Source organism: Gavialis gangeticus, unplaced genomic scaffold (assembly GCF_001723915.1).
Source record: "Gavialis gangeticus isolate Ggan-Ray unplaced genomic scaffold, GavGan_comp1, whole genome shotgun sequence".
Classification (NCBI taxonomy): domain Eukaryota; kingdom Metazoa; phylum Chordata; order Crocodylia; family Gavialidae; genus Gavialis; species Gavialis gangeticus.
In genome coordinates this window covers 53,971,719-53,983,197 of record NW_017729025.1, presented here as the reverse complement: position 1 = coordinate 53,983,197, position 11,479 = coordinate 53,971,719, and the positions used below count along the sequence as shown (strand labels likewise).

Sequence of the window (11,479 nt, the reverse complement as noted above, 5' to 3'; positions counted from 1 at the left end):
TCTGCCCACTTTTGTAGTCTGTCTAAATCTACTTGCAGCCTCCCTCTCCCTTCAAGTGTGTCCAACTCGCCCCACATCTTAGTGTCATCAGCAAACTTGGACAGCGTGCTTTCCACCCCCTTGTCCAAGTCACTGATAAAGATGTTAAACAGTGCGGGCCCGAGGACCAAGCCCTGGGGTACCCCACTGCTCACATCTCGCCAGGTTGCCTACAACCTATCCACCACTACTCTCTGGGTGCACCCCATCAGCCAATTTTTTACCCATCCAACTGTGTAGGCATCAATGCCACAGTTGCTTAATTTATTGATGAGGATGGAGCGAGAGACAGTGTCAAAGGCCTTCTTAAAACTGATGCTCAGTAAGTCTCTGTAGCACACAGTAAAAATAGTTCACACAGGCTGTAGAACCACCTCTGAATTTGTACAATGCATGCTTATGGTCAGAACTGTCAGGCTTTGAAGAATTTATGTACTTTTCCAACCATCCCAAAAAGGCAGTAAATCTAGATTATGTATTGAAATTGCTCAGGGACACTGGGTATTTCTACCTCGGAAGACCAAACTATTTTACTGCCCTATTCCATTTTTCACATTCTTTTACTAAGAGCTAATCTTTTTCATTTGTGGCTGTTTGTATTTTACAATCCAGGTTGCTCATTTCTAATCAAAATGGGAATCTCAGCAGTTCAATGTACCTGGTGGCATTGGTCTCCTGAACCATTACTGCCTTGCTCCAGGCAGGGACAGTGACAGCATCTGGGTTCTCCCTCCCTGCATTTGCTTGGGACTGGTAGGGAACACCTGGGAGAAGTGGTCAGAGAGGAGTAACCAGCCAGCTGCTGCTGCTGCTGGTCCTGGCTGGAGTGGCTCTGGAGCATCTCCCCCCACGCCAGATCAGCCAAGGACAGCAGCAACAGTGAGCAGGAAAGGGGGCAGAAAAGGGATGTGCTGCTGAGTATGGAGGAGAAGGGGTTGGGTGCCAAGAGTGGGAGGGAGTTTGTGGGGGGCAGGGTTTTTACCTGAATGGCTCCCATTTCTGCCAGCTCCAGTGGGAGGAAACCTGGGACTGAGGGTTTGGATCATAGAGTCCTAGCTTCATTCTAGAGCATCCCCTTGCCCTGCATGTATGGAGGTTGGGGGGTGAGGAGCAGTGTCTAGAGGACTGACCAGGCACCAGGCATGGTGTGCTCTGTGCCCCAGCATAATACTGAACATGTTCAGGGACCGGCTCCAAATAGTACATGATTTTCCTGGTGTGCTCTTGAAATGTTCCAGGCAGTTCAAGCTGGTTAAAAGTGTCCTGTGAATCTGGACTCTTGGGGCACCTATACATGAGCAGTGAGGCTACTCCAGTGTGCTGTACTTATAGTGTGTCAGAGCAGACTCAATTAATTGAGCCTGGAGCTTGGTAATTACCACACTCCAGCAAACTGCAGCATCTCATGTATCAGTGTCACCGCACTTAAAAATGGCAGCAGGGTCATTTTAACTAAAGGTCATTTGAAGGGCTTTAATTAAAGCACCCCCATTTTTAAGAACAGGGACACTAAAACACACAACACTCTGGGTGCTTTAATTAGAGTGGCTCTTGGAGCTGCTCCAGTGAAAGCGTCCCTGCTGCTGCACCCCCTCCCCCCCGAACACATGTATAAACTCCCTTAAGGGCTTAAAGCATATTTAGAACATTCTCAGTGTTACATCTACCCACCCTTAGCGATACTCTCTGTTGTCTTCCCCAAGAGTCGGGGGAAGGAGCACATTCCTTTAGATTTGGAACTCATTAGAAATGGCCAAAATTCTTTTGGATTTATGTTGAAATCACATCAAAATATAAAGGACATGAAGTTTCAATGCATCACATTAAATCAAACCCAAATACATTCAGAAAGTGGGGGGGGAGAGAGAGAGAGAGAGTTTTCAATTAATTTAGGCCCAATTGCAAACAGGTAACAAACCTGAAATCAGGCAAATTTTGTGTGGTTTCAGGTTTTGTTATAAGAATGTCACAGTGCTTTAGTCCTCATTCTCCTAGGCTCGTTACATGTTGAATAGAACTTCCCCAAAAGCAAGATGTTAACCCTGGCCTCCTCTCTGAGCAGAATGCACCAGCCAAGTAAGGCCATCCCTACTGTGTTGCAAAAGTAATGTAATCTAATGATCATAAGCATATACATCCTCCACAGAGAAAGGGAAAGCACAATAGGAGCTAAAAGCACTTTCCTTCTGGGAAAGATACAAACTGGCTCTTTCAGCTTGTCTCAGATTCAAAGGGCCAGTTACTATAACAGAGCATCCAGGGAAAGGCTTCTCTCTTTTCCTAGTGCTAATTCTCCACCCCTCTCCTCTATTAATGAAGCCAGTTTCAATTACCCATTGAGATATCTTCACAAACGCCTATGAGATCTTCTATGCCACTTCTTGGCATAAAAGCTTCTCCCTTTGCAAGGCTAGTGAGCCACTGCCACTAACCTGTCCTAAGGATCCACTTCTGCCAAGATGCCTCCATGATGAGATATAAATTACCAACCAATTCCCATATGTTGGGTATATATTTGTAGCCAGTGTGAGGCCTAGCACTCAATTTAATGCCATATCTCTGTCTCTTTTTTGCCTGTAATATGATAACGTTTGAAGACTATGTTCAACCAATTCCAAAATCCCTTGGAAAGTTCTAGGTATCAGTGAAAGGAACCATATCAGTCATGGAAAAAATGTAAAGTTGCAACACTAGACAATTCTGTTGTCTTGCCCATTTGTTGCTACAGGGAAGGAAACAATATGACATCACAGGAGTCTCCACCAGTCACCCTCCTTCTAATTTAATTGAATATTTCAATAGCATTGGGAGAAATTAGTCAGGAAATGAGATAGCAAGTCAGGACTAACATGCTTTGATATAGTTGGAGTGGCACAGAGGTTCAGGGGAAGAGGAGCAGGGGCTCCAATATTGGATGAACCATAGGCACCAACTTTTATTTTTGCCAGGGGGGAGCCTAAAATGATCGACATGTGGACTGTTTTACGCATTTCAGGTGACAGCCCTCTTCCCAAGATAGGCCAGGGCCCTCAGGCCCCCATGTACTTGGCACCTCTGGACAGGAGTAAGGCTGCTAAGTACAGTGCCTCTCTCCCTACTATACCTGACTCAAGCAAATCATGGTACCTTTGCCTACTCAAAAATTACTTAGTTCACGTAAATAAGGGGGTGGATGTTTACTGGAGACAGCATTTTAGGGTTAAAGGTTAAGGTTAAGTATACTGGAGGAAGGAAGGCAGTGAGGACCGGCTCTTATCTCTGATATTATTGCTCAAGTTCTTCTGCAAGCAGGAACCAGATGGGCACTAAGGGTATGTCCCCACAAGCAGGAATGTGTATTCCCTGGGGACAACTAGCAGCAGAACATATTTATGCCACTGCTGGTTGTCCCTGGGGAACACCCCTTCATGGGCACTCTGGGCCATGGCAAGTTACCTCAGATGGGGCAGGGTAGGCTGGGGCCAGCACCAGGGCTGGCCCCAGCAGCCTTACACAGGGTCCTTGGGGCCTCCTGGGGTTCTGGCAGCGGTGATTAAGGTACACGGAACCTGGCCAGAAGCCTGAGCATGGCTCTGGCTGGCCAAGCTCCAATTTCAGATGGCACACAATGCTGCATCAGACTGCTTTTTTCTGGCACAGGTTTTTTTTGACACTGGGATCTCCCGGTGTCAAAAAACCCTGTCATGCTGCAAATTAGCAAGGCAGTGAACACCTGGATGTGTGGCATGTGTGGTTTGTGGTGCCACAGACAAATCTGTGGTCCTGCAAACCACATGTATGCACTCATCTGGATTTGACCAACTTGGTCTAATAAAAGATATCAGATTCACCCAAAGAACATTGTCTGCCTAGCTCTTCTAACAGCACATAATAAGGGTATGACACCCAAGAAGTGCTGGGAGAGGATGAAGTTTTATTTCCTGGCTCATTAGATTTCATAGATTTCATAGACATTAGGGCTAGAAGGGACCTCGGAAGATCATCAAGTCCAGCCCCCCGCCCAAGGGGCAGGAAGTCAGCTGGGGTCATAGGATCCCAGCAAGATAAGCATCCAATTTGCTCTTGAAGGTGTTCAGTGTAGGTGCTTGAACCACCTCCGATGGCAGACTGTTCCAGACCTTGGGGGCTCGGACAGTAAAGAATTTCTTCCTTACGTCCAGCCTGAAATGGTCTTGTAGTAGTTTATGATCATTCGACCTCATCATCCCTTGGGGTGCTCTGGTGAACAAACGTTCCCCCAGATCCTGGTGGTCACCCGTGATAAACTTATAAGTGGCCATCAGATCACCCCTGAGCCTGTGCTTTTCCAGGCTAAAGAGCCCCATGGCTCTCAGCCTGTCATCGTAAGGTCTGTTTTCCTGACCTCTGATCATGCGCGTGGCTCTGGACTCTCTCAAGCTTCTCCACATCCTTTTTGAATTGTGGAGCCCAAAACTGGATGCAGTACTCCAGCTGCAGCCTCACTAAGGCTGAGTACAAGGGGAGAATGACATCCTGGGATTTTCTTGAGAAGCATCTATGGATGCATTTTGGTCGCTTTACTAGCCGCAGCATCACATTGCAGGCTCACGTTCATCTTGAGGTCAATGATGACCTCCAAGTCTCTTTCTTTCATAGTGCTAGCCAGCATAGCACTGCCAAGCCTATAAGGATGCTGCAGGTTTTTCTTTTCAAGGTGGAAAACCTTGCATTTTTCAGTGTTAAACACCATCACGTTTTCATCCACCCATTTGCTGAGCCTGTCCAGGTCAGCCTGGATCACCCTCCTGTCTTCTGGTGTGGACGCTTTGCCCCAAAGCTTGGTGTCATCGGCGAACTTCGCCAGTCCACTCCTGACTCCAATGTCCACATCATTAATGAAGATGTTGAACAATATGGGTCCAAGGACAGAGCCTTGGGAGACCCCACTGGTCACAGGACACCATGATGATTGACTTCCATCAATTCCTACCCTCTGGGTCCGTCCATGGAGCCAATTTCCCAATTAGATGACATGGAATTACAAAAAGATATTTTGGACGCGGTGGAAAATGCTGCACATGGGAAGCTGCACAATTAGCAGGTGATTTAGCAAAGAGTAAAGGTAAAAAATGCATGAAGAGTTCATTTCAAATAGGCCCAGGCTGTTTCATATGAAGTGCAGTAGGACCCATAGTAATCCAGCAGGCAATATCAAGTGGAGATGCACTGAACAACCATTAACAGAAACAAGCAGGGTTTCTGCAGGACCTATAAAAAGTCTAGTTGTGAGCTCCCCCTGCTGACCCTACAGCACCAGTTCACTAGCAGCTTACCAAACAGCCATTTTGTTTCAAGCTGGACTGATACAATAACTAAGTATCTGTCTGCCAAATAAGAAGGAACAAAACAGTGCTTAGTGAAAGATTGAAATGTCCAACTGTCTGAAGGGAAATCAACAAACAATGGAAAGTAACATAAAAACATAAACATGAAAGACTGTTATTTAAAACCAGTTGACAGTCATTTCCAATAGAATCTGGCAGGCTCTATCCAGCATTTAATTCAAAAATTCCTCAGGAATGAAGGTCTTTTGCAGTTTAACTTGGCTGCAGCTGGCATTTGGTTTTTCCCACATCCCGCTTGCTGAAGTTTGAGGTTGGTGGCAGGGAGCCTGATTCCTCTGTCTCTTCCTGTGACTGATGCATCCAGCCAGCATCTTCTCTTTTAAAGTTGCCTGCTAAAATGGTTGATTGTGAGAGAAGCTGAAGTGGGAAGCATATCAGACAGTAAAATCTCCCCTGCTATCTAAAACACAAGTGAGGATACAGGCTGAAGGGAGATGTCAAGAAGGAGCCGAGAAGAAAAACAGAGGATTGGGGTGTTTTAAGAAACCAGGATGGGCAATGCTCAGTTCTGTATCAATAACAGCTTCACTGTCCAGTAGCTCATTACCCAGGACGGCTAAAAATTGGGGGCTTTGCCTCACTAGGGAGGAAGAATAGCCAGAAGAATGACATAAGACATTTGCTTCTAGATTAAAACAGGGAGGCTTCTAGAGTGAAGCCTGTGTAAAGATGTGACATGTTTAGACGAGTTTTTTAAAGCCCTTAGTAAAATGCCTCAGATATTTCTCTCTCTAATGTCTGTAGAGCTGAACTGATGATACCAGGAGAATCTGGGTTTAAAAAAATTAGTCCCCTTGAAAATATTCTGTAATGCACATGGCATATACAGAATATACAGTAGGCTGACAGTGTTTAAAGACTTTAGAAGCCAAGTCCTAGACTCATACTAATAAATAAAACTTGTACATCTCACCCATCTCTAAGGTACCCTTGTACATCTCACCCATCTCACCCTTTTTCTATTTTTCAGCGCATTCAGTCTTAAGCTTGCCAGAGCTCTGGTATTGTGTCTGGCTGGCTCCTGCAGGAGGAGGTGGGGGGCTGATACTGCAACTCCAGATGTGCTATTTCTATTCTTCTAACTGTTCATCAGAAAAACAAAAAGGCTTGTGTTGCTATGGAGACAGTATCTCTGGCACTGAGGTACCCAGTGGGCGGCAGCAGTTTCTGAGCTGTGGAAACAGCCTGAGGCCTGGTGCTTGTATGTTCTGGATGCTGCTGAAGTTTCTAGAGAAAGAAGACTGAACCTGTCTGGTGAGCATTGCTTTTCCAAGATGCTCAAGGAAGAAGGTAGGGGATACATGGCTCATGTGATTTTATTCCTGAGAGGATACTTCAAGGTAAGACTAATTGATAGACACCTGAAGAAACAATGAAATGCTCAGAGAGTTAGTGCACAAAAAGCCCTATACCAAACACAGCTTTGGAGTCTGTGTTCAAGAACAAAATCCAAGATGGCAGACTCAGCTTCTCTAAGATGGCAGCACAGTTACAGGATTAAAATATATGCACTGGGAGGTAGAACAAGGATAAGGGAATTAGGGAAGGGAAAAGGTAAGGAAAACTTCAGTGAGAACTGTCTGGGGAACAGTCTTCTCAAGAAAGTGATGTAAGCTGTATCAGCTGTGTCACATAAAACTAGGCTTGGCAAGTATACAAGTCAATGTGCTTTCCCTAGGGAACAATTCTGCACAGTACATATGATCTATTAGGGGTCTCTAGATTTTAGGGATCTATTAGGGATCTCTAGATTTTAGGATTGCATGAGAATACATTTTGCATTCCTTCTGTAAGTGAAAAGAAACAGGACCTGTCACACATGAGTTATAAACAGGACCTGCGTAATGCAGAAGGAATACTTAGCTGACCATAATGTATAAATATGTGACCAGAGTATGACCAGATTGGAGGAAAATATTGGTCCATTAAATTGTCTCTCTAAGAAGTCTCCTAAATGATGCTCCAGTGGATGCTGCGACAAATAGCGATCTACCTATCTTTTCCTGCTGCACATCAGAAAAATATTCCTTCCCGAAACCTGGGGTTGTGAGTGACTCTAAGCTAGCAAACATCTACCTGCATTACCTCCTATAATGTATTCAAAACAGTGGCATCCAAGCACCAATATCTGGCTGCTATTACCTCCCCAGGCAAAACTGCCAATGTTACTACAGATCAGAACATTATCCAGACCTTTTTTAAAATCCAGATCTAATCGAAAACTAATCTTGGTGCAAGAGGGGTGCATATTAGCTAAAGTTATGGGAATCAGCAGAATTTGGCTCTTTGACTCAGCCATGGGACAGAAATTCACAAAACAAACAGAGCAGACACCATCTGCCAAGACTAGGCTCTGAATTTTCTAGAGGAAGCAAGTTTTTGGGTTAGCACCTGGCACTCTTAGTAATGTGCTGCCCAAACCGTGTTCTGCTCCCAGGAACATGGGGATAGCTCTGGAGTATTACCCATTCCTTTCTATGTTTCTCTGCCCCAAAGCAGTTTTGCTTCATTGCTGATGAAGAAACTGAGAAAGGCTGTTGACAGGAAGAAGCCCTATTAGCAGAGACACCCTCCTGGAGGTGGTTAGGAAGAGACATTAGGCTGCTGTCTAAACTATGCACCAGTCCAGCTGGCCACAGCTTATTTCTCTTGACATCTGCTTTCTGAGGTATTGCCATCCATATTAGATTCCGTCAAAAGCCATTTTGCCACCAAGCTGTGCAGCTTACTGGAACGCTCCTTGCTGCAGAGCTCGCCATAGCTCATGTCCTGCAGAGGCAACATGTGTCCCCACAGCCAAGGCCTATGGGCAACACCTGTGTTTATTGCAGAGCATTACAGCTCTCTCCCCTTGTAGAGAAAAGTAAGAGAGATTCCTTATTAACTGCTTGAAATGGGACAACTTAGAAACTGCTTAAAACAGTATAAGAGAACTGGAAAGTAGATGATTCCTAGACCTTCTGCTCAGCCACCCTACTTCAGCTGAAGATATCATCAAAGGTCACAAACTCAGCAAAGCTCAGATATTGACAACAGCTGGACTGGAGATGCAAGGGAAAACCCAAGCGCTGCAGGATGCAGTGTCGTTGATGGCTTAATAAGAGATGAGCACTGAGAATCGCTGTAAGTGGGTCCTGAACCCGATACACCAGTACTGTGGTAGCCCTGTGGTAGACAAATGCTGTGTTGCTAGACCTTCCATCTGTTGCATAAGAACTACAGACCTTCTTCTGATTCTTAAAGCTTCCCCACCACTTTCCAAAAGCTGAGTCAGATGTGCCATGCAAATTCCAATTCAGCCATTTCCATTCTGCTTCCCCAAATTCTCTGTGTTGTTTTAGACAGATACAGTATTCTTTTTCTAAACTAGAGCACAGTGCTGCCACACACCATTAAACAGTTTCCCTGTTCCATGCCAGAAATAGCTGTGTCTAGTGGGCGCAGGGTAAAGGGATCCCTGTATAAATAGTTTCTAAATTGCTTTGGGATCTTTGAGATGAAAACGTCATCTAAACATATGGTTTGAGTTTGTTCTCTGGTGATGAGAGGGAGTAATAGGGAGTAACGTACCATGTGGTCAGTGTGGCTGCTTTGTAAGGAGTTGGTAGGTAAAGGAGTTTCTGTCTCACCACAATATCCTCCGAAGAGCTTCACATTACTCTTCCCTCTGCTCCGTAAATGTAGATGAAGTGAAAGGTGCTACAGTATTCTGGCGCAATAAGGAAACAAGATGTTTCATTATCACTGTTAGGTTTGTTTTACACTGTAATGTACAACAGACATCCTTTTAAAACAGGAAAACAATCTCACCTGGCCTAGCCTGGGAACCCTCAGTCTCCCAAGTCTCTCTCCCTCCTGAGTCAGCTGGAGGGATAACAAGGGAAGCCAGTTGGGTTTGGAGTCTCGAGTGCTGGTAAGCCACAGGGAGAGGAACAATAGTTGGCACTTGTGCTTTGGGAGACTTGTAGGCATAGGGAGCCAATGAGAGTTGTACCTACTTACCCAGGGCTGGATTTAGCTCAGAGGCAGCATATGAGTTTAGACCAAGGTCCTTCTCAGGGTGCAGACACATTGTAGTCCTCCCCTCATCCCATGGATCCCAGTGCAGACAGGAGGAGTTAAGACTGAGGAAAACACAGCTTCACTAACTGCTTTGTCAAAATAAAGAGACTAATGATATGGGGGAAGTGAGGGGAGGTGAAAGGTGGGAGGGAGATAGGAAAAAGGAGAGGGAAGGAGGGGATCCTCTCCAGCCCTGCTTACAAGGTGCTGGATAATTCATGGCTCTTGTTTACACTGCTTCAGACCACATCACAGACATTCCAGGCTAATGGGTTCCATCTGCGGGAGCCACATGCTCCACACCCCTCCTCTGTGCCTGCGTGCCTGCCAGCAGACCAGCGTCTCCCTCCAGGCCTTTTCACCAACCCACCACCGGCCCTGTGCTGTTCCCACAGCAAGGGCTTGATATAAGCCTGCTCACAGGTTCCCCAAGACTCACCTTCTGTGCCTCACAATCTCAAGGGGCATCTCAACTAAATGTCCGTGCACCCTGCTCCCCACAAGCAAGTGTAGGGCCCAAATTTCTGGATGAACCCACCCACAAAGAATGTTCATTTGGATGGTGTTTGCATGTGGAAGCCAAGAGCTGGAATTGAGTGAAGTGCTGCAGGGCAGGGCTGCGTGTCTCAGAGAGGATTGAGGGGATCCAGGACAAGAATATCAGGGGCTACAAATGAGGAACACTAACTGAAATGTGAGGGGGCCAGAATGGAAATAGCTGGGGGCCACAGCACGGGGGCAAGGTGTACTGGTTGGGTTCGCTATGGGCCTCAGGAGAGGAACAGTGCAGGTGCAACGGTAGAACGGAGGTAGAGGGAGGGGGCAGTGGTAAGACTGGAACAGCAACGTAAGGCTATAGGCCAAAACTGAAATGAACCTTTGTAAACTGTAACAGGTAACTGAGCCCAAATATAAAAGCCATCCTCCTACAAAGAGATGGCTGACAATAGCTAGTGACATGCTGAGGCCCAGGCTAAGGGGGCTGGAGGCCTTTGGAAAGTGAACATTCCCAGCTCCCTCCCTAGAGAGGCCACTTTCCAGATTGCACAAACCCTATCATCTTCCTTTGCCTATCTGTATCTGGCTCACAACCCAGCAATCCCTTAACAGTGACTGCAAGCTACATTATAGAAGGAACCTCCAAAGAGGACTATGGTTCTGGTATCTCACAGGCAAGAGTTTCTTGGAATGCAAATTTCCAGGTGAGGTACATGAAGGGAGATACTGCTTTGCATACACACTTTCCAAGGGCATGGTGGTTATGTGAGAAGCTATCAAAATAGCTCCAGCAGTTATGCCCCAAACAATGGGATTGAAAGGACACAGTATTACAGGAGACACTTCAGGTACTTTGACTTCTGTAGCCATTTATGGACAGGCCCAAACAGCTATACAGATTTCTAGGCTAGTCTAGCGCCACAGAGCTAATACAGTAGCCAGCGTTGTCTCAGGTGGCAGCCCCAGTTTCCCCCAGTGCTTCCAATCCAACCAAGAATTTGGGCATAAAGCCTGTACCTATATATGCTCTATCCAACCAGTGCATCTTCCCATGGCTGAATAGTTGAGTTCACCTGCTGTGTGCGTACATGTGTGATGGTGGAGAATGAGTCTCTGTGCACACACCTCTGCTGTCTGAACTTTCGTTTCTCCTGCTGGCCGCCCTGGGGATTCTGCAACCCTCAGGTCAGTGTGGACCTGCAGTCAAATCCAGCCAGGAGGATTTTCTGCCTGCAGTTCAGAGCAAGTATGTCACCAGAAAGAATGTGCCTGGTCTGGCAGAAATCCTAGTGGTTACAGCATTCTCCCAACAGGAACCCAGAAGGTGCTTGGTGTTTGCTACTGTTGAATAGTATATCCTAGTCCATAGCCACCCTAAGCATTTTAGGTCTCTTCCTTTCCCACCAACCAGGAAAGCTGGTGCATTTGGAGGGAGCTGAATGAATTGGGAAGATATTTACATTTGTTTTGCTGGAGCTGGGCAAAACCACCTCAGAGCAGTGGGGGGGGGGGGG

At 46.2% G+C, this 11,479-nt stretch overlaps 1 long non-coding RNA gene across 2 annotated transcripts in view; it reads right to left on the bottom strand.

Moving 5' to 3' along the window:
- Window positions 1–5,028: 5,028 nt before the first annotated feature.
- Window positions 5,029–11,479, bottom strand: part of LOC109298594 — a 27,562-nt gene continuing 21,111 nt past the window's right edge. The window contains exons 2-4 of one of the 2 annotated variants that reach the window (XR_002097660.1): window positions 9,216–9,269; window positions 8,976–9,114; window positions 5,029–5,737 (exon numbers count right to left, since the gene is read on the bottom strand). This is a non-coding gene — a long non-coding RNA (uncharacterized LOC109298594). Of the gene's footprint in view, window positions 5,738–8,975; window positions 9,115–9,215; window positions 9,305–11,479 lie in introns of those variants that run through there. The other variant, XR_002097659.1, reaches the window with a different exon arrangement.